We start from the raw sequence: 24,265 nt of genomic DNA, 5'->3' as shown, positions 1-24,265 counted from the left end.
ATTGAAGTATCCCTGGAAGCTATGGATTGAGGTATCTCAAGGTGGGCCAAATATGTCGGTATCAAATCCCAAACATCATCCCAGAACCTGTGGGTCAATGAAACACCCCTGACTCTCAGGGGTGGAGACCCTGAGGGTACAGTGTCTTGCGCATAAAAAGCACTCCACAAATATCACTGACTGATTGAACTCATGAGGCACTAGATCTGTTCTGAAACTCAAATGCTTCTTGGCCATGGGACTGGTCCCACAAAAAAGGTAACTCATATTCAAGGCAATAATTTTGATATTGGCCTAGTGAAACTGTGCTATTGACTGAAGCCTAAAATGTGTAATCTCTTTTTTAAGCTTGAAAACATTGAAAATTGTCACAGCTCATATAGCTCATATATTGATCTTGAGGTGAGCAGGACATTAAGAGAAGCAGCATGGCTTGGGAGTCAGAGGTCATGGGTTCTAATCCCAGCTCTCCCACTTATCAGCTGCGTGACCTTGGGCACGTCACTTAACTTCTCTGAGCCTCATTTACCTCATCTGTAAAAAGGGGATGAAGACTGAAAGCCCCACGTGGGGAAACCTGATTACTTTGTATCAACCCCAGTGCTTAGAACAGTGCTTGGCACATAGCAAGCACTTAACAAATACCGACATTATTATTAATTTGCTAGTCAGTATTTGAGTCCTTACATGCTGCCAGCGGCAGATGAAAACTTTCTCCCTTGGCTTTGACTATTTATAACAATTGAAGTCGAACATTAATAATTTGAGGATGTTTTCAGAACTAGCGACATTCCTCTAGTTCACCAGAAGAGCTGAGTGCCTGCTGTTTCCTTTCACCCACCAGTTTAGCTGATGGAAGTCAGCTCATGTAACCGGAAGTAATCTGTAAAATCAATGAACTGGTTTCCAGTGGTGAAAATTTCATTTTGATTTTATGGAACTAAATGGAAGCAGATTCAGGGGTTGGTTATACTCACGAATGCGTGATGTGGGGTCCGCTGCTTTAGCCTTCCATTATTCTGAGCCTTCCTCCTGAATGAAGGGTGTTTGACAGGACTTAATTAGAGTAGATTCTGACAATCTCAGTGTCTTTCTGGAGATTAATTTTCCCCTCCCCAGGTTATGTCCTCCCAACTTCCACTTCAGTACTCTTGAAAGCATGGCTACCTGTAGCATTTTATGCATATTGATTCATTCTTTGAGCATGCATTTATTCACTGCTCCATCTCTGCTGCCTCTTATCTGGACATGTTGTGCCTGTCCTCCCCGTTAGATTGTTAGGTTTAGGGAAGGGTTTGAGTCGTTTACCTCCACTGCCCTCTCCCAAGTGCTCAATACAGTGCTCCCTGCATATAGGTTCTCAATAAATGATATTGATTGCTTGAATAAAATTTCCCCCTAACTGCTGGGGAAGTCAGTGCTTGAAATTTTGACTACCTATTTAAGTCCTGATTTTCACTTTTGCCAGTTGAATGCATCATTCATTTGATTTTCCTGTAAGCTTCTCTTAGCCAGGGAAAATGTCTACCAACTCTGTTAAACGGTATTCTCCCAAGAGCTTAGTACAGTGTTCTTGGTAGAGTGCTCTGCACAAGATAAATCCTCAGTTGATTGATTGCCACCTCACAGTCCTCCATAGAAGCGAAAAGCATTTAGATCTATCAATCAATCGTATTTATTCAGCGCTTACTGTGTGCAGAGCACTGTACTAAGCGCTTGGGAAGTACAATCAATCAATCGATCATATTTATTGAGCGCTTACTGTTGTGCAGAGCACTGTACTAAGCGCTTGGGAAGTACAAGTTGGCAACATATATAGTCCCTACCCAACAGTGGGCTCATTAATAGGTACCATTCATAAAAGGGCAAGAGCCTCATCACAAAATCCTGAGGAAAAGATAAACTGAAAACCTCATTCCCAGATTTAGCTTAGTGTATGAGTTGGACCACTGCAAAGGCAGTTGCGGCATTTGAAAGGAAGCCAATGACCTTATTCCCTGAATGCCTTATTCTCAGAAGGTAAGGAATTCTCTGTGTGTGTATTTGTGTGTGATTGTGAGTGTGTGTGTGTGTGTTTGTTGCTAGTCTTGAATGCGCAGTGCAACTCTGAGTCAGGGACTGAATTAATCGCATCGAGCCGAAGCCAGAAATTTCCACAGATCTGTATCCTCCTCCTCATTTCTTTTTCATCCCCTGCCTCCGCCACTCCAAGCTTGCCGAGTGGTGCATTCTCCCTCCCCACTGAACGGTTCCAAAAGTTAAGAAATGTCATTTAGCTTCTGCAGGAGGAAAAAGAAAATCTTGTCGATCCCTGCCCGCCTCCCGAGGGGGACAAGCCCCAGCCCCCCACCTTTGGCCCCTGGGGAGCTAAAAGGGATCCGTTGGAGCCTGGCCCCCCCTAAGCCCCCCATACTGGCAGGTCTGGGCCCTGTGTCCCAGAGGAGGGATCCCTGGCCTGATCCCGAAAGCAAGAGGGCTTTTTCTGCAGAGGCTGGCTCTCCCTCGGGACAGGGCACGGCTGGGCCAGGCTGCGCTCCAGCGCTTAGAACAGTGCTTTGCACATAGTAAGCGCTTAATAAATGCCATCATTAATTAATTAATTGCCCCCATGCCCCGAAACCCAGCCAGGGCGGGCGCATCAAGGCAGGCGGGCACGGAGAGAAGGCCAGGGCAGCCTCATCATCCTTCAAAGCCCTACTGAGAGCTCACCTCCTCCAGGAGGCCTTCCCAGACTGAACCCCCTCCTCCCCATCCCCCCCGCCTTACCTCCTTCCCCTCCCCACAGCACCTGGATCTATGTATATGTATATGTATTTTTAGACTGTGAGCCCACTGTTGGGTAGGGACTGTCTCTATATGTTGCCAATTTGTACTTCCCAAGCGCTTAGTACAGTGCTCTGCACATAGTAAGCGCTCAATAAATACGACGGATGATGTACATACTGTGAGCCCACTGTTGGGTAGGGACTGTCGCTATATGTTTCCAACTTGTCCTTCCCAAGCACTTAGTACGGTGCTCATACTGTGAGCCCACTGTTGGGTAGGGACTGTCTCTATATGTTTCCAACTTGTCCTTCCCTAGCACTTAGTACAGTGCTCTGCACACAGTAAGCGCTCAATAAATGCGATTGATTGATATGTTTGTACATATTTATTACTCTATGTATTTATTTTACTTGTACATATTTATTCTATTTATTTTATTTTGTTAATATGTTTTGTTTTGTTCTCTGTCTCCCCCTTCTAGACTGTGAGCCCGCTGTTGGGTAGGGACCGTCTCTAAATGTTGCCAACTTGTACTTCCCAAGCGCTTAGTACAGTGCTCTGCACACAGTAAGCGCTCAATAAATACGACTGAATGAATGAATGAATGAAAGTAAGTGCTTAATAAATGCCATCATCAATTAATTAGTTGCCCCCACGCCCCGAAACCCAGCCAGGGCGGGCTCATCAAGGCGGAGAGAAGGCCAGGGCAGAGCCAAGCCCCATCACCCTTCAAAGCCCTACTGAGAGCTCACCTCCTCCAGGAGGCCTTCCCAGACTGAGCCCCCTCCTCCCCCTCCGCCTTACCTCCTTCCCCTCCCCAGAGCACCTATATATATGTATATGTTTGTACATATTTATTACTCTTATATGTACATATTTATTCTATTTATTTTATTTTGTTAATATGTTTTTTTTTATGTCTGTCTCCCCCCTTCTAGACTGTGAGCCCGCTGTTGGGTAGGGACCGTCTCTGTATGTTGCCAACTTGCACTTCCCAAGCGCTTAGTACAGTGCTCTGCACACAGTAAGCGCTCAATAAATACGATTGAATGAATGAATCCTCCTCATCCTCATCATGGGCTCTGTTAGGCACTCACTACGTACCAGGCACCGTACTAAGCGCTTGGGTGGATACAGGCACCTCGGAGGACGGGAAAGTGAAAACCAAATTCCCTCCGGGCGCCGCGATGGGGGCAAGGGTGAGGGCGGGCGGGGCTTCATCCCCACCTCCCTACCCGGGAGGCGTCTCCCCCGCTCCTCTCCCACCCGGGCCTGGCGCAAAGGATTTCATCCCACCCCCATCCCCTCTTTATTCAATTCCAGTTCAAAGCCACGGGCACTGGGAGCCGGAATCATCAATCCTATTTATTGAGCGCTTACTGTGTGCAGAGCACTGTACTAAGCGCTTGGGAAGTACAAGTTGGCAACATATAGAGACAGTCCCTACCATCCTTCAGTCGTATTTATTGAGCGCTTACTGGGTGCTGAGCATTGTACTAAGCGTTTGGTAAGTACAATTTGGCAAGATGGAGACAGGCCCCACCCAACTGGCACACAGTCTAGAAGGGGGATGCTCAGTACAGTGCCTGACACATAGTAAGCGCTAAACATATAACATACTAATACTAGTAATAATTCAATCGTATTTATTGAGCACTTACTGGGTGCAGAGCACTGTACTATGCGTTTGGAAAGTACCATTTGGCAACAGAGACAGGCCCCACCCAACAACGGGCACACAGTCTAGAAGGGGGACGCTCAGTACAGTGCCTGGCACATAGTAAGCGCTGAACAAATAACATACTAGTACTAGTAATAATTCAATCGTATTTATTGAGCACTTACTGGGTGCAGAGCAGTGTACCAAGCGCTTGGAAAGTACATTGCAGCAATAAGGAGAGACCATCCCTGTCCACACGGCAGGCCAACGTTGTTGGGTAGGGACCGTCTCCATCTGTTGCTGAATTGTAATAATAATAATGATGGCATTTGTTAATAATAATAATATAATAATGATGGCATTTATCAAGTGCTTACTATGTGCAAAGCACTGAACTAAGCACTGGGGAGGTGACAAGGTGATCAGGTTGTACCAGGGGGGGCTCACAGTCTTAATCCCCATTTTACAGATGAGGTAACTGAGGCCCAGAGAAGTGAAGTGACTTTCCCAAAGTCACACAGCTGATGATTGGCGGAGCTGGGATTTGAACCCATGCCTCTGATTCCAAAGTGCGTACTCTGTCCATTGAGCCATGCTGCTTCTCTAAGCGCTTGTTAAGTGCTTACTATGTGCAAAGCACTGTTCTAAGCGCTGGTGGCTCAGTGCAAAGAGCATGGGCTTTGAAGCCGGAGGTCATGGGTTCAAACCCCGGCTCCGCCAATTGTCAGCTGTGTGCCTTCGGGCAAGTCACTTCACTTCTCTGAGCCTCAGTGACCTCATCCGTAAAATGGGGATGAAGACTGTGAGCCCATCCGTGGGACAACCTGATCACCTTGTAACCTCCCCAGCGCATAGAACAGTGCTTTGCATGTAGTAAGTGCTTAACAAATATCAACATTATTATTATTATTATTATTATTTTCTGGGCCTCAGTTCCCTCACCTGTAAAATGGGGATTAATGTGAGCCCCCCGTGGGACAACCCGATCACCTTGTAACCTTCCCAGCGCTTAGAACAGTGCTTTACACATAGTAAGCAGCGAAGCTGTAGCTCTAGCAAAGCTATAGAAGCAGCATGGCTCAGTGGGAAGAGCACGGACTTTGGAGTCAGAGGTCATGGGTTCAAATCCCAGCTCTGCCATCTGTCAGCTGTGTGACTTTGGGCAAGTCACTTAACTTCTCTGGGCTTCAGTTCCCTCTTCTGTAAAATGGGGATGCAGACTGTGAGCCTCCCGTAGGACAACCTGATCACCTTGTAACCTCCACTGCACTTAGAACAGTGCTTTGCACATAGTAAGCGCTTAATAAATGCCATTATTATTTGTTATTATTTTAGTAAGCGCTTAACAAATATCAATATTATCATTATTCTCTGGGCCTCAGTTCCCCCACCTATAAAATGGGGATTAATGTGAGCCCCCCGTGGGACAACCCAATCACCTTGTAACCTCCCCAGCGCTTAGAACAGGGCTCGGCACATAGTAAGCACTTAATATATGCCATCATTATTATTAGCAGCATGGCTATTATTGGAAGCAGCGTGGCTCAGTGGAAAGAGCCCGGGCTTTGGAGTCGGAGGTCGCGGGTTCAAATCCCAGCTCCGCCACTTGTCAGCTGTGTGACGTGGGGCAAGTCACTTCACTTCTCTGGGCCTCAGTTCCCTCATCTGTAAAATCAATCAGTCAATCAATCAATCGTATTTATTGAGCACTTACTGTGTGCAGAGCACTGTACTAAGTGCTTGGGAAGTCCAAGTTGGCAACATATAGAGACAGTCCCTACCCAACAGTGGGCTCCCAGTCTAAAAGGGGGAGACAGAGAACAAAACCAAACACACTAACAAAATAAAATAAATAGAATAGGTAGAGAAGCAGCGTGGCTCAGTGGAAAGAGCACGGGCTTTGGAGTCAGAGGTCATGGGTTCAAATCCCGGCTCTACCACTTGTCAGCTGTGTGACTTTGGGCAAGTCACTTAACTTCTCTGGGCCTCAGTTACCTCATCTGTAAAATGGGGATGAAGACTGTGAGCTCCACGTGGGACAACCTGATTACCTTGTATCTACCCCAGCGCTTAGAACAGTGCTTTGCACATAGTAAGCGCTTAACAAATACCAATATTATTATTATTATTATTATTATTATTATTATTATTATTATTATTATCTGCACAATAAATGCACAATATATAAATGCACAATAAAATGGGGATGAAGACTGTGAGCCCCTTGTGGGCCAACCTGATTCAGCGCTGAGAACAGTGCTTTGTTAGAACAGTGCTCTGTTCTAATCATAATTAGAATAATAATTAGAACATGTTCTAATAATAATAATAATTATTATATGCACCAATAAATGCACAATTAATGCACAATATAGAAATGCACCATAAAAGGGGGATGAAGACTGTGAGCCCCTTGTGGGCCAACCTGATTCAGCGCTGAGAACAGTGCTTTGTTAGAACAGTGCTCTGTTCTAATACTAATTAGAATAATAATTAGAACATGTTCTAATAATAATAATTATTATTATATGCACCAATAAATGCACAATTAATGCACAATATAGAAATGCACAATAAAAGGGGGATGAAGATTGTGAGCCCCTTGTGGGCCAACCTGATTCAGCGCTTAGAACAGTGCTTTGGTAGAACAGTGCTCTGTTCTAATCATAATTAGAATAATAATTAGAACATGTCCTAATAATAATTATTATTATTATATGCACCAATAAATGCACAATATATAAATGCACAATAAAAGGGGGATGAAGACTGTGAATGCTTTGTTCGAACAGTGCTCTGTTCTAATAATAATTAGAATAATAATTAGAGCATGTTCTAATAATAATAATTATTATTATATGCACCAATAAATGCACAATAAATGCACAATATATAAATGCATAATAAAAGGGGGGTGAAGACTGTGAGCCCCTTGTGGGCCAACCTGATTCAGCGCTGAGAACAGTGCTTTGTTAGAACAGTGCTCTGTTCTAATACTAATTAGAATAATAATTAGAACATGTTCTAATAATAATAATTATTATTATATGCACCAATAAATGCACAATTAATGCACAATATAGAAATGCACCATAAAAGGGGGATGAAGACTGTGAGCCCCTTGTGGGCCAACCTGATTCAGCGCTGAGAACAGTGCTTTGTTAGAACAGTGCTCTGTTCTAATAATAATTAAAATAATAATTAGAGCATGTTCTAATAATAATAATTATTATTATATGCACCAATAAATGCACAATAAATGCGCAATATATAAATGCATAATAAAAGGGGGGTGAAGACTGTGAGCCCCTTGTGGGCCAACCTGATTCAGCGCTGAGAACAGTGCTTTGTTAGAACAGTGCTCTGTTCTAATACTAATTAGAATAATAATTAGAACAGGTTCTAATAATAATTATTATTATTATATGCACCAATAAATGCACAATAAACGCGCAATATATAAATGCACAATAAAAGGGGGATGAAGACTGTGAGCCCCTTGTGGGACAACCTGATTCAGCGCTTAGAACAGTGCTTTGTTAGAACAGTGCTCTGTTCTAATAATAATTAAAGTAATAATTAGAGCATGTTCTAATAATAATTATTATTATTATATGCACCAATAAATGCACAATATATAAATGCACCATAAAAGGGGGATGAAGACTGTGAGCCCCTTGTGGGACAACCTGATTCAGCGCTTAGAGCAGTGCTTTGTTAGAACAGTGCTCTGTTCTAATCATAATTAGAATAATAATTAGAACATGTTCTAATAATAATAATTATTATTATATGCACCAATAAATGCACAATAAATGCGCAATATATAAATGCACAATAAAAGGGGGGTGAAGACTGTGAGCCCCTTGTGGGACAACCTGATTCAGCGCTGAGAACATGCTTTGGTAGAACAGTGCTCTGTTCTAATAATAATTAGAATAATAATTAGAGCATGTTCTAATACTTGTTATTATTATATGCACCAATAAATGCACAATAAATGCACAATATATAAATGCACAATAAAAGGGGGATGAAGACTGTGAGCCCCTTGTGGGCCAACCTGATTCAGCGCTTAGAACAGTGCTTTGTCAGAACAGTTGTCTGTTCTAATAATAATTAGAATAATAATTAGAACATGTTCTAATAATAATTATTATTATTATATGCGCCAATAAATGCACAATAAATGCGCAATATATAAATGCACAATAAAAGGGGGGTGAAGACTGTGAGCCCCTTGTGGGCCAACCTGATTCAGCGCTTAGAACAGGGCTTTGTTAGAACAGTGCTCTGTTCTAATAATAATTAGGATAATAATTAGAGCATGTTCTAATAATAATTATTATTATTATATGCACCAATAAATGCGCAATATATGAATGCACCATAAAAGGGGGATGGAGACTGCGAGCCCCTTGTGGGCCAACCTGATTCAGCGCTGAGAACAGTGCTTTTGTTAGAACAGTGCTCTGCACACAGTAAGCGCTCAATAAATACGATTGATGATGATGCTTTGCACATAGTAAGCGCTTAAGAAATACCAACATTATTATTATTATTATTATTATTATTATTATTTAAAAAAAAACAGAATTGGGCCCTCGGGCGACCTTGCCGGCCGGGCCTCCGGAAACGTCCGATCTCACCCGACGGGGGCGAGCCCGCTCCGTCCTGTCAGCCGATCCGGCCGTCCGGGTTTTCGCGGCTCCCGGCGGCGGCGGCGGCGGCGGCGGCGGCGGCGGCGTCGGCGATTGGCGGGCGGGCCGGGGGTCCGGCCAATCGGAGGGGAGCGCCGCCCGTGACATCGCGCCGGCCCCCGCAGCCCGAGCCCACTAGCGACGGAGTCGAGCCCGAAGCCCGAAGCCCCGAAGAAACCCCGAAGGCCCGAAGAGGAGCCGAAGCCGTGCCGAAGAAGCCCGTCCGGCCAGCTGGTCTCCCCGCCGTCCTGGGAAAGCATGCTTGCCTCCGCCCTCCTGCGTTGATTTTTCCCCGCCCTCCCCGGGAGCCGTCGAGGAGCCGGACCGACTTCCAATGTGACTGCCGCTTCTCCCGTCCCTCCCCAGACAGTCCTCCGCCCCACCAAAGGAATACCTTTGCCGCCGCTCTCCCAACTCGTTCTCAGGCCGGTGAGTGTCCTGGACGCCCCTGGGGCGCTTAGCACGGTGCTCTGCCCCCCCGTGAGCGCTCGATAAGTACCATTTGTACCTATCTATTCTATTTATTTTGTTACTATGTTTGGTTTTGTTCTCTGTCTCCCCCTTTTAGACTGTGAGCCCACTGTCGGGTAGGCTCTAGATGTTGCCAATTTGGACTTCCCAAGCGCTTAGTACAGTGCTCTGCACATAGTAAGCGCTCAATAAATACGATTGGTGATGATGATGAATGACTGGGACCCGTTGTTGCGTAGGGACCGTCTCTATATATTGCCGATTTGTACTTCCCAAGCGCTTAGCACAGTGCTCTGCACACGGTGAATGCTCAATAAATACCACTGAATGAATGAATGACTGGGACCCGTTGTTGGGTAGGGACTGTCTCTATATGTTGCCGATTTGTACTTCCCAAGCGCTTAGCACAGTGCTCTGCACACGGTAAATGCTCAATAAATACCACTGAATGAATGAATGACTGGGACCCGTTGTTGCGTAGGGACTGTCTCTATACGTTGCCGATTTGTACTTTCCAAGCGCTTAGCACAGTGCTCTGCACACGGTAAATGCTCAATAAATAACACTGAATGAATGAATGAATGGGACCCGTTGTTGCGTAGGGACCGTCTCTATACGTTGCCGATTTGTACTTTCCAAGCGCTTAGCACAGTGCTCTGCACACGGTAAATGCTCAATAAATACCACTGAATGAATGAATGACTGGGACCCGTTGTTGGGTAGGGACCGTCTCTATATGTTGCTGATTTGTACTTCCCAAGCGCTTAGCACAGTGCTCTGCACACGGTAAATGCTCAATAAATACCACTGAATGAATGAATGAATGACTGGGACCCGTTGTTGCGTAGGGACCGTCTCTATTTGTACTTCCCAGGCGCTTAGTACAGTGCTCTGCACGTAGTAAGCGCTCAATAAATACGATTGATGATGATGATGATACGTTGCCGATTTGTACTTCCCAAGCGCTTAGCACAGTGCTCTGCACACGGTAAATGCTCAATAAATAACACTGAATGAATGAATGAATGGGACCCGTTGTTGCGTAGGGACTGTCTCTATATGTTGCCGATTTGTACTTCCCAAGCGCTTAGCACAGTGCTCTGCACACGGTAAATGCTCAATAAATACCGTTGAATGAATGAATGAATGACTGGGACCCGTTGTTGCGTAGGAACCGTCTCTATACGTTGCTGATTTGTACTTCCTAAGCGCTTAGCACAGTGCTCTGCACACCGTAAATGCTCAATAAATACCACTGAATGAATGAATGACTGGGACCCGTTGTTGCGTAGGGACCGTCTCTATTTGTACTTCCCAAGCGCTTAGTACAGTGCTCTGCACATAGTAAGCGCTCAATAAATACGATTGATGATGATGATGATACGTTGCCGATTTGTACTTCCCAAGCGCTTAGCACAGTGCTCTGCACATGGTAAATGCTCATTAAATACCACTGAATGAATGAATAACTGGGACCCGTTGTTGGGTAGGGACCGTCTCTATATGTTGCCGATTTGTACTTCCCAAGCGCTTAGCACAGTGCTCTGCACCCGGTAAATGCTCAATAAATACCATTGAATGAATGAATGATTGGGACCCGTTGTTGCGTAGGGACCGTCTCTATACGTTGCTGATTTGTACTTCCCAAGCGCTTAGCACAGTGCTCTGCACACAGTAAGCGCTCTATAAGTACCGTTGAATAAATGAATGAATGACTGGGACCAGTTGTTGGGTGGGGACCATCTCTATATGTTGCCGATTTGTACTTCCCAAGCGCTTAGCACAGTGCTCTGCGCACAGTAAGCGCTCAGTAAATACCATTGAATGAATGAATGACTGTGAGCCCGTTGTTGGGTAGGGACCGTCTCTATATGTTGCGGATTTGTACTTCCCAAGCGCTTAGCACAGTGCTCTGCGCACAGTAAGCGCTCGGTAAATACGATTGAATGAATGAATGACTGTGAGCCCGACAGACTTCTAGATTGTGAGCCCGTTGTTGGGTAGGGACCGTCTTATACGTTGCCGACTTGTACTTTCCCAAGCGCTTAGTACAGTGCTGTGCACTCAGGAAGCGCTCTATAAATACGGTTGAATGCATGACAGAGGGAAATGGTGAGAAGGGGAAGGATTCTGGGGGGATTCTTGTGTGTGTGTGTGTCTGTGTGGGGGGCGATTGGTACGAAATGCCAGCACTTAGTACAGTGCCTGGCACCTAGTAGACACAAATACCTTTTTTTTTTAAAAAAAAGGGGATAAGCAGATTCCCCCCCTCTAGTCTGTGAGCTCGTTGTGGACGGGGATTGTCTCTGTTGCGGTATTGCGCTTTCCCAAGCGCTCACAGTAAGCAGTCAAAAAATGCGACTGATAATAATAATACTTATGGTATTTGTTAAGCGCCCACTCTGTGCCAAGCAATATTCGCACGCAGTCCGTCCTGGAAGCTGTTGCGGAATGTCAGCCTCCCGAGAAGGCCCGTCGCGGCCCTCCCATCCCTGGAGGGAGGGGCTTTATATGTTGCCGACCAGTACCAAGCGCTTAGTACAGTGCTGTACACACAGTAAGCGCCCAGTAAATACGGTTGAATGAATGAGTGAATGAATTTAACGGGACCCTGCATCCAGGACCATCGCTTGCTGCAGAGCGGCTGCCTCGTTTCGGTTGATTTTGTGGGTGTTGTGGTGTGTGTGTGTGTGTGTGTGTGTGTGAGTGACTGAGACTGAGCCCCTTCCTTCCTCTCCCCCTCATCCCCCTCTCCATCCCCCCATCTTACCTCCTTCCCTTCCCCACAGCACCTGTATATATGTATATATGTTTGTACATATTTATTACTCTATTTATTTTACTTGTACATATCTATTCTATTTATTTTATTTTGTTAGTATGTTTGGTTTTGTTCTCTGTCTCCCCCTTTTAGACTGTGAGCCCGCTGTTGAGTAGGGACTGTCTCTATATGATGCCAATTTGTACTTCCCAAGCGCTTAGTACAGTGCTCTGCACATAGTAAGCGCTCAATAAATACGATTGATTGATTGAGTGAGTGAGTGAATATATGCGCATCTGAGGGTATCTATGTATTTTGGTGGGTGGGGAGGGCAAAGAGATTCCTTTTCTTTAACGGAGGCGCAGAAGTTGAGGACCAGACGGATCCAAGATGGGCAGGGCCGGGATATAGGTTGCAGCAGAATGCTGCTCCTTTTCCACTGCTGCTGAGAAAAAGCCCGTTTGCCGTGATTCCTGGCACCCTGGCTGAGATGGCCCACAGGCTGGTTTGAGAACCCCGAAGAGCATAAAGAATGAGAGTGTATTGATGGGGGGGGCGTGGGGTGGGGGGCTGGCACCACACTGAGTTACAACTTGCCCAACTGGAATCTGAAATCACTATCTAAATACGTTTAATTGCCCAAACAGGAGTATCTTGCCGATGCAGAACAATAACAAAGAGCAAGATAAACAACATCATGGGGAATGGCCTAAAAGAGAAAGAATATATTAAATCTCACCTCCGTGAAGGCGAGTGGGTTTCTGCGTTTTATGCGCAACCATGAAACTACGTGGAGGCATTTCAGATTGAGTTTAAAACCAGGAAAGACTCCTTTCCAGACCCTCCTCTCCTGTTACCTATGTACATGTTCCCACCTCCACCTCCCTGCATTTACTTTGGTACGATCTCTTTCCACTGAGCCTACTGAGAGCTCACCTCCCCCAGGAGGCTTTCCCAGACTGAGTCCCCTCCTTCCTCTCCCCCTCCTCCACCTCCCCATCCCCCCCACCGTACCTCCTTCCCCTCCCCACACCACCTGTATATATGTATATAATTGTACGTATTTATTACTCTATTTTATTTGTACATATTTATTCTATTTTATTTTGTTAATATGTTTTGTCATCTGTCTCCCCCTTCTAGACTGTGAGCCCGCTCTTGGGTAGGGACCGTCTCTATATGTTTCCAACTTGTACTTCCCAAGCGCTTAGTACAGTGCTCTGCACACAGTAAGCGCTCAATAAATACGATTGAATGAATGAATGAAAGTACGATCTGTGGTGAGCCACTTATTTTTTTCATGGAATTGGGGCCATTTTTGATTAGATTCCTCAATGTAGGCTGGAGCAGAGGAAGCTTCCATCTGTCCTTTCAGCCGGCCAAAACTACGGATGGGTGTGAGGTGCAGAGTGCTTGGCCTGAGAGTTAGGGTCCAGATGTGTGAGCTCAGCTGTTGCCTGTCACTTGGGTGACAACTGGTCTTTTCCCACTAAGCCTTTGCTTTCTCCATTATCCTCAACTAAGTGTCAATGTTTCAGCTCCCTTCTATTATCCTGAAAGCACTCTCGGCCCATGGGAGAGGGCAGCAGCCTGGTTTGGCCATCCCCGACAATATGCTGGGTTTTCCGACTTCTAAAAAAATGCAGTGACAGCTAGATAGATATGTCTAGAATGGAGCCCCAACTTAATCTGAAGATTCTGCTTCAATCAAGAGAGGTCTGAAAGGATGACGTAATATTTGTCAAGTCTTTTCTCTCGAACAATATTTACTCCCACCGGGGGATTTTAAACTTAAACAGCAGCCATTTATCATGCTGACTGGGTCCAATCCCTTGTGCCTTCAATGTGGTCTTAGCTGAGGGTGGCTGGGGCTGGCCTTGGACAGGAATCTGTCATTGTACCCCAGCTGGGGGCTGGAGAAAACAAAATAAAGCTCTCTGCTGGTACCAGAGTGTTTCTAAATGCCATCCACTGGAGGGTTGGGAAGCACAGAAGGGGATATTTTACAAGCTCTCTGAGCAGTGTTTATACAAAGGATTTAAAGGTTAACAATGCATACGCTCCACATATTAAAGCTAAATGATGCCAAAAATAAATTGGACATTGCCCACCGTTAAAGTGATCTTGAAAACTGCAAAGTTTAATTAGTTTGTAGAGATTCGTAATAGCTGTTCATTTTGAAGAATAAATAAAAAGGTTTCATCTTCACCAGGGATGATCTACAGAAACAAATATATTGATGTGATTGTGGCACCTAACTTGATTTTTTTTTTTCCCCAGTAGAGTTTCATTCAGATTGGTCAGGTTATTGCTGATTCAGCCATTGGTCCACTCACTAATGGAGAAGATTCCATTCCCAGTCCCACAGACCACAGTTTCCCCCCAAATCAGAGCCCTCTTAAAATCCCACCTCTTCCAACAAGCCTTCTCTGATTAACCCATCAGTCATCCTTAACACTACTTATATATTCATTTCCTTCCTCAACAGTTTTGTATTCATTGTATAAAATTAGAGTCAATGATCTATTCTGTACTTGGCACAAAGTCAGTGCTTAATAATAATAATAATGATAATGGCATTTGTTAAGCACTTACTATGTGCAAAGCACTGTTCTAAGTGCTGGGGTGGATACAAGGCTATTAGGTTGTCCCACGTGGGGCTTACAGTCTTAGTTCCCATTTTACAGATGAGGTAACTGAGGCACAGAGAAGTTAAGTGACTTGCCCAAAATCACACAGCTGACTAGTGGTGGAGTGGGGATTAGAACCCCTGACCCATGACCCTTAACAAATCCCACAATTTATTATTATTATTATTATTATTATTATTATTATTATTATTATTATTCCAATCAACCTATTGGTAAATATTTCTGTTGCTCTTCTGTTTCTTTCTCCCATTAGAGTGCAAGTTCCTTGTGGGCATGGGGTGTCTTACATTTCTGTTGTATTTTCCTAAATGCCTAGTATGGTGAATTCCACCCAGTGGGCACTCAGTAAATACCATTGCTACTGTTATTTTTTTTGTGACAGATTTAATCAGTTTTTCAAGCCAAAGTCGATGCAGCTAAAAGTTTATCCCAATTTATAGTCCGGGTCTGTACAGTATCTATGTGAAAAATAAAGGGGGTGGTAATAAATCAGCTCAGGTCAAGAACATGAAATTGAGCATCAGATGGGAAAAAAACCGTACAGGGTTAATAGCTGAACTATTAAGATTGGAGTCCGATGTGAGTAAAAGCAAAAGGAAAGCTTGATTTTTTTGCCTCATAGTCTGTCCTGTGATCATTCCAAAAAGGCCATTAAAAGGTAACATTTATTTATTTTGAATCGTCCGTTGAAATCTATGATTTTTGAAAAGGAAAACAAATTTTAAGTAAAAAGGTAATGATTTGAAATGTGGGGCCCAGTTGCGGAGCATTTTGTATCCTGATGGCGGAAGTCCATTCAAAAGGAAGTAGAAAAATTTTGCCAGTTGTTTTTTGAGGAATCTGTTAACCCTTTGGGACACCTCAAAGCCATAGGACGACAGAGAGAGACTTTCACCAGTAGACAACTATGAAAAATCGTGAATTTCCAGATAATTTCATAACTACAGACACAATTATTTTTCTTGTAAGGGATTCATTCAAAATTCAAGAAATACCTAATATGTCAGTGCTTCCAGATTCAGGGCCATCTGAGGGAAACAGTTGCAGGTCGCAACAGGAATGGGTTAGGATTAGGGACAGCTCTGACATTACGAAAGCCCTGGGGAGGGTCCCTGGGTATTAGTTCACCCTGATATCCCAAGGACATTAAACAAACCAATTGGAACCCTGGAAGTCCTAAAACTACATAAATCTGCATTGAAGCCCTGAGTTCAGCCTAGTCTGATCTCTCTGTCACTTCTTCCCATCTAATGACCGCCAGTGGCCCGGAGCAAAATATCCCCGTGGTCCCCGTGGGATCCCTGGGTAAGTTCCAGCCGCTTCAAGCCACCTCATTCATTCAATTGTATTTATTGGGCGCTTACTGTGTGCAAAGCACTGTACTAAGCACTTGGGAAGTACAAGTTGGTAACATATAGAGACGGTCCCTACCCAACAGTGGGCTCACAGTCTAGAAGGGGGAGACAGACAACAAAACAAAATAAAACATATTAACAGAATAAAATAAATAGAATAAATATGTACAAATAAAATAGAGTAATAAATACGTACAAACATATATACATATATACAGGTGCTGTGGGGAAGGGAAGGAGGTAAGGCAGGGGGGATGGGGAGGGGCAGAGGAAGGAGGGGGCTCAGTCTGGGAAGGCCTCCTGGAGGAGGTGAGCTCTCAGTAGGGCTTTGAAGGGAGGAAGAGCGCTACCTTGGCTGATGTGCGGAGGGGAGGGCATTCCAGGCCAGGGGGACGACGTGGGCCGGGGGTCGACGGCAGGACGGGCGAGAACGAGGCACAGTGAGGGGATTAGCGGCAGAGGAGCGGAGCGTGCGGGCTGGGCTGGAGAAGGAGAGAAGGGAGGTGAGGTAGGAGGGGGCGAGGTGATGGACAGCCTTGAAGCTGAGGGTGAGGAGTTAATCAGTGATGTTCATTCATTCAGTCGTTTTTATTGAGAGCTTACTGTGGACAGAGCATTGTACTAAGCTCTTGGGAGAGTATACTAGAGTAAATAGACATGATCCCTGCCCTCAAGGTGCTTACATTCTAGTGGTGGAGAGAAACATTAGAATAAATTACAGATAGGTTAATCAATGAAGTAGAAGGATATATGGGGGTGGTGGAGATGGGAGAGTCAACCTTCAAGTCCATAGGTGATGAAGTAGGGAGGAAAAATAGGGTGGGAAGATAGAGAGTAATCAAGGAAGGCTTCCTGGAGGAGCTGTGATTTTTGGAGGGCTTTGGGGAGAATGGTGATCTGTCAAAATATGAAAGGGGAGCATGTGAGAAAGGAGTTGACTGGGAAAGATGAGAATGAGGCACAATGAGTAGGTTGGCGTTGGAGGAGCGAAGTGCTTGGGCTGGGTTGTAGTGAGAGAGGAGGGAGGCTAGGTAGGATGGAGAGAGCTAATTGAGTGCCCTAAAGCCGACAAGGATGCTGGTGAAGTTGTCTGATCGCTGCCTGAGTTTACCGGGAACCTGCGCCGGAGGAACAGCTTGACAAAATGCCAAAAAACACCCTTTAATCATGCCGCCAAATGACAAGCGGTTGACGTATTTTCAACAGTGTAGGATTATTCAAATAGATGCTCTAATATATGTGTCCTCATCCATTAACTACATGGTCTCATTATCCCCAGGGAGTCAACCATATGCGTGTGTTGGTCTTAGAAGGAAGAATGTTTCTCCCTCTCAGTCCAGTCATCCAGATGGCAGGGTGGTTTTAGAGATGTCCCACTCAGAGCTTTACAAGTGGAGAACATCTTTCAGAGTCACCTATTCCCTCACCGTATACAGTATGCATTGAGTCCTTTAGAATGTTGGTGTGGTCGTAGAGCATGGGGAAGGAAAGGAAAATAATCCCAGCATTGGCAATTGGTACCTAAGCAGACCTTCAAGGTTGCAGTCAGCCCTAAAAGAGGAGATGCACTTCAATCTGTATCCATTGAGCTCTTTGATACTCACCCCCACAGCACTTCTGTACACAACCTTATATTCTGCCATTTCCCTTAACTGTAATTCATTTTAATGCCTGTCTCCCCCTCTAGACTATAAGCTTCTTGAAGGCAGGGATCCTGTCTACCAACTCTCTTGTACAAGCGCCTGGAACAGTGTTCTGCTTACAGTAAGCACTCAGTAAATATGAATGATTGAGATCTTGGTTCTACCAACCCTACAGGCTCAAGTGGCCCTTGTGGGGCTACTAGGGAAACCATTTCAGTCTTACCATGTCTTGACGCTTGTGTTTCTGGTTGTATAAAGGTGCAGTTCCTCAGCTAGGCCAATAACCAAAATGGCAATTCTAAACTGAAGCCGAAGAATTAAAACCACAGTTAGGTAGATAATTGATATTTTTGAGGCACATTGTCTCTCTTGTACATGGAAAAGACCAGATCTGAAATATCAGGGTGATTCCGAGGCAGTTTTCTTTTCTTCCTCCTCCTCTCCTCTCTCACATGAGGAATGGTGGGAAGAAACATGTTTTACAAGTTATAGCACACTGATGTCATGACACTTCTGGCACAGATACCACGGCAGGGTAATCAGATTGCTTCACTAGTTGCCAAAATGACACAGTTTTTCCAGAAACAGTTCCTTAGTTGTTGGTGCACTGTCAAAGGATATTTCCAGTTATTGTAAAAAAAAAAACCTCTCCAGGGGTATGTAATAATTCTTCCTGTGTCTTTTTATTGTATGCTTGTTTAGACTTCACTCGAAATTCATTAAAATCACTTTTTTCAGCCTCTCTAGGAATGTAGAATGATTGCTCAGCATGAACTGATTAGGTTTTTCCAGGGTCATTTTCCTGTAAAGACATTTTTTAAAATGTGCATCTTCTTAATGAATTAAAAATGTCAGAGAAGGGAAGCATAAGCCAACATAAACATTCTAATACCTGTAAAATAGCAAGCAGCTGCTGTTCATCTTTTTTTTGAAATTCTGCCCTATTGGGTTGGGGTTTTTTTTAAATAATAACATTATGAAGACTAACTGATTTCCCCCCAAACCACTGACCAATAATCTGAATGGTAATATTTTTCTCACTAGTGTATGTGGTAAACTCATGGTAAGATGGTGTCTCAAACATGCCACATTTCCAGTAGATTACTCATCAAAAAAAGTTAGGGCTGTGTTATTTCAGTTGTTCTGGTACTGAAGTCACATACCCCTTTAGAAGATTTGTGTCTCAGTGGTTGATTTATAGCACCCCATGGCATTGGCTGAACTGCCTTGGGTTCTGTCTCCCCTTCATTTTTCCATATATTTCTGCTGCGAGTCTCTGTCAAGATTTGTCAGTAATATGATAAAAAGCACTGCAAATAGACATAGACCTACCAGCACACTCCATGCATGGGGCCCAGTGATTCAGCTGCCCTTCTTTTATCTGAGGCACAGATCCTACGGCTCGCAATTATGGTCTTTGACTTTAGGAACAATTCTGTTTGAAATGTTTCCAATTACACACAATATTGGCGGCATGGAGCAGCTGCATGCCAAAAAGCATTTCCAAGTGTGTTCCAAGAATCAGGCTGTGATTGCTTTTAATTTTAAATAAGGGCTATTCGGTTTCCCCGGGATGTTTTTTATAAGCACCTTTTTCAGTCACGTTAACTTTGTCATCAACAGAAAGTAGCCATCATTCAACAATATACAATACTCAGTCTCTCTTTCTGGGGTATCCGCTAACTCTCTGAAGCTGAAAGGCTAGCTACATACTTTAAGTACCTCTTACCTTAAATCTAAGCCAGTGGTCTGTTAAATCAAACCGAAGAAACATTTTGCACCCTTTGCACATGAAGAAAGGGAACGTCATCTGATATCTTTATTTTAGGAACTCAAGAGACAACAATGGTTGCCCTTTTTTTTAGGAATCTCTTATTACAGTTATTTTTACATCCAGAACTCACCAGAGAGCGTTGTAGGCATATTCTTAAATGGAACGTCCGGACATTAACATTTAAATATTAAACATGCCCCCAGATCCTTAGGGTCTTCAATAGTAAAAAGGCTCCCATGATTCAAAGCAGCTGGACCTGGCCATCGAGCGATGTAAAGATGGTTTCGAGTATCGGTTTAAAGTATCCCCTCCAAGCTAATGCCTAACCTTTTAGGACTAGTTTGAATTTTTTTTTAATTGCCACTTTAAGGGCTTTGTTTATTACAGCTGAATTGACCCAACTGGAAGGACATGTGTCAGTACTTACAGCAAGGACATCTAGGAGCACAGTATGGGGAGGTTATGTTAAGTGTTGCAAGCGCTATATATGCCAACCCCAGGGCACTGATGAATTGCCCCTAGGCTTTATGGAGAGGAGGGAAGTACTTTTCTCTCTGAGTCTCTCTGGCTCTCTCTCTGCCCGTCTCCCTCCCATCCTCCTGGGCATTGACACCACCCAGCTGTTGGCTCCATTCGTGGGTGGAAGGGAGTGGAGTCAGATGGAGGGGGGGGCTGGTGTGCATATGATGGGGTGGGGGGAGAAATGCAAGATTTCAGTCCTGTTAGAACCAACCCTCCCCTCCACACACACGCACACTCTGCTGTTGTAGTGTAACAGTAAATAAAAGTGGCAAAATGGAGATCTGAGGCCCCATGAGGGACAGAGACCATGCCCCACATGATTATCCTGGATCTACCCCAGCCTTTAGTGTGGTGCCTGGCACATAGTAGGAGCTTAACAAATGCCACAATTATCAGTAATATGGGGTTGTGCTGTAGACACAGACCCACCTTGGATGGGTCAATTACACATCCCGCAGAGGAGGTGATAGAATGATTCTCCTTCAGGTCCTTTGGAATTCATTCAGTCATTCAATTGTATTTATTGAGCGCTTACTGTATGCAGAGCACTGTACTAAGCGCTTGTCTCCAACACTTTTGCTAGTGAACAGCAGCTCAGTGTGCTTCTACATTTACCCAGAGGATGATTTGCAAAAATGTGTGTTCTCTTTGGAACATCTTCCATGGGGATTGTGTAAACAGCTTCATATTTTCCTGTACTTTGGGTAAATAGGATACAATCCTTTTGTCAGTTCTATGTTAATACCCGACTGTTATTTCTAAAATAGCTATTCTTGTAGGCCGTTGGGTTGGTAAACCTAATACATTCTCATAGATTTACTTAACCTGTGTCTAGAGGAATCCTAGAAATATCATGAGATCCCTCTGTGGCTTCTCCTTTCCGTCCCTTCGGTTTCCCTTTGTATCTGCTCTGAATTGAAGCAATCTTTCTAATAATGAAGTTATCTTAAGAGAAAATTGGCTCCACTAGAAGCATAGTTGGTGTCACTCCCTTGCTTGCTAGACTCCTGGCCTGCCCTGTCCATTGCTATAGTGACACAGACTCACAGTAACTATGGTAGCAATAGAAAGCCTCTTAAACACCTCCGTGTTCAGGTCCGCTAACTGCTTAAGTGAAAATGCAGATTACATCTGTCCTCCCACCGCTCCCTCCTCCTTTCCCCTTCTGCCACACACCTCCTCAGAAACATACTTGACTTCACTTCAAGGACTTCAAGATCAAGCTGAATTTAGTGACATATAGAGCAAGTTTCACTGAGAACATTTTTGCTGGGAGGCTTTTATTACACCAATAAGCCAAAAGTATGGCCATTCTTAACGGAAACTCATCTTGAATTTCACTGCTGTTACCGGCTTCGTGATTTCATGTGTGTGCGTAGCTCTCAATTCCTTTGTTAGAATTAATTTGTAACCTGAAGAGAGTTGCTTTTTAGCAACCGAATATCTTTTTGCTATTCGTTTCCGACTTGAGCTCTTAAGGAATTGTTGCATTTCATCAGAGAAGGCTGCTTAATGTGCTGCCATAAAATACTTAATATATTATGTATTTAAAAGAGGCATGACTTTCTATTTTTGAGACTCTGTGATTTAATACGTCCAGAATTGGATGCATATAAATATTACATAATTTCTTAAAGGAGGTAAAGCTTGCATTAGGGAATCACAGATGTTTCTTCTAACTGACTGCATATGTTTCTTAGGAATTTTGAACTGATTCTGATGCTTTGCTTTGTTCATCACAGGATCATATGGATAATTTCATTGAGGTTCCCCTGTCTTGTTTACAAAGCTCGGAGAAAATATCTGAAGTGATAAATATTGTACTTCGTGGCCTAGTACTGAAATGATTTAGAGCTTTATGGCTTTGTGAATATGGAGGGAGGGAATAAAATATACAGAGAATATGTTTATGTTTAGTTAAATTAATCATATAAGTTCTCTTTGTGCTCCTTCTATAAGCCTAAACAGCTTGGCAGGCTAATAGCCAAAAGCATGTCCTCTAGGACTGCCAAATGTGTTAAAAGCAAACCAGACTTTTCTCCATACTGAGTTCCTGGAAACCTACTTTTACCTTCAGCTTTTAAAAACATAGATCAGAAAATTTCTCCTTTCTCCTTTCCTCATCTAGAGACAAACAACCAAAACAGATATTACACTACAGGGCTGGAATTAGGAACTGAGATGAATGATGACTTTGGTGTGTAGGTGTTCAAAACTAGCTTTTCTTGATGGGGACAGTGGCATCCCGTGTGCAGCAGTTTATTCATTTTAACATTTGCATCTCTTGCAGGGAGTGGCTTTCTTTTGATTTAATGCATGCATGACTGAGCAAGGAACTGAACTTTTTTGCATGCCTCTTAGCCCGAGTAGGATTAACTATTGTTCTGATATGGTCTTATTTTGGTTGGTGCCAAAATAATATAGAGCTCATTTCCTTAAAGAATGAGAGAACCTGTGATGTTATCTAGAGATTGTGTGTGCTGCTTTTGTCAGCTAAATTTCAGGCAAAAGGAAAAAAAATGTAAAGATTTCAAAATATTGTTGATGCATCCTGAAGCAAGCACAGAGAATTTTGGTATCAAGTGGTTCCCTCACTGGTTAATCTTAGATGTTTTTTCTTTTGTCAGAGACTTCAAATTTCTAAAAACCATTTCCACTGCCAGTTGCAATGGTAGAATAGACCTGCACTGTATTTCTGGAGTTTTTTTTAACCTTTTTGTCTTGGTTCCTATTTGACTTCACCTCTGATGGCTTAGCTCCAGCAGACATTATCTTACTTTTCATTCCTAAATTCGATGGTGTTTACTGAGCACTTACAGTATGCAGAGCACTGTACTAATGGCTTAGGAAAGTACAAAAATAGAGTTGATAGTCATGATCCCTTCCCACAAGGATCTCATAGTCTAGAGTTAGAGAAGCAGCCGGTCTAGTGGATAAAGCAAGGGCCTGAGAGTCAGAAGGATGTGGGTTCTAATCCCAGCTCTGCCTCTTGTGTGCTGTGTGACCTTGGGCAAGTCACTTCACTTCTCTGTGCCTCAGTTACCTCATCTGGAAAATGGAGGTTAAGACTGTGAGCCCCATGTGGGAGAGGGACTGTGTCCAACACGATTAGCTTGTAATTACCCCAGCACTTAGAACTGTGCAGGATACACAGTAAGCACTTAACAAATACCATCATCATTATTAGTAGTAATAGGTGTAGTAGTAATACCGCTAGTAGTATTACAGTTTCATCTTCCCACTGCAGTGAGGTATGGGCTAGATTGTGGTGGTGGTTGGAGATTGGTCAGAGCTGTTGTCACTTTACTAGTAAATGGATTTTGGATGCAAAATGTTTGATTCCCCTGGCAACATGCAGTACTGTTCCCTGCCTACTCACTTGTTGCATTCCTAGCTCCAAGAGAAGTTTGAGTGAAAGGGATGAACAAGTGCGAGAGGTGATGTGTAAGCCACTAGCACTAGACTCAGTTCTGAGTTTCACCTGTTATCTGTGATGGGAGTCTCCCTCCATCTCTCAGGAGCAATTTCATTAAAATTGATTGTATGTGGTTTTGATTGTCGTCCAACACTTTGGAGAATCTTTCAAGGACTGCTGTTTAAGCCAGCTTCACATATGACACCATGTCACAGTGGGGTTCCATGTAAAACATGATCCCCCTATCTTGCAAGCCCGTAACCTTGACATTGTCTTCGACTCATCTCTCCCATTCAACCCACATAATCAGTCTGTCACCAAATCCTGTTGGTTCTACCGTCGTAAGATCACTAAAATCTGCCTTTTTCTTTCCGTCCAACTGCTACTATGCTGATCCAAGCACTTACCCTGTACTGGTTTTACTACTGCATCAGCCTCCTCACCGACCTCCCAGCCTCCTGTCTCTCTCCACTCCAGTCCATACTTCAATCCATTGCCAGGATCGTTTTTCTAAAAAAAGTTCAGGCCATGTCAATCAATCAATCAA

The 24,265-nt window shown here is 43.9% G+C and overlaps 1 protein-coding gene across 1 annotated transcript in view; it reads left to right on the top strand.

Moving 5' to 3' along the window:
• The first annotated feature begins 9,290 nt into the window (after nucleotides 1-9,290).
• Nucleotides 9,291-24,265, top strand: part of PRICKLE1 (prickle planar cell polarity protein 1) — a 180,953-nt gene continuing 165,978 nt past the window's right edge. The window contains exon 1 of the mRNA XM_038740848.1: nucleotides 9,291-9,555. The gene's annotated coding sequence lies outside the window, so the exon portion shown is untranslated. The remainder of the gene's footprint in view (nucleotides 9,556-24,265) is intronic.

Source organism: Tachyglossus aculeatus, chromosome 2, assembly GCF_015852505.1.
Source record: "Tachyglossus aculeatus isolate mTacAcu1 chromosome 2, mTacAcu1.pri, whole genome shotgun sequence".
NCBI lineage: Eukaryota > Metazoa > Chordata > Mammalia > Monotremata > Tachyglossidae > Tachyglossus > Tachyglossus aculeatus.
This window is presented reverse-complemented; position numbering and strand designations above follow the sequence as displayed.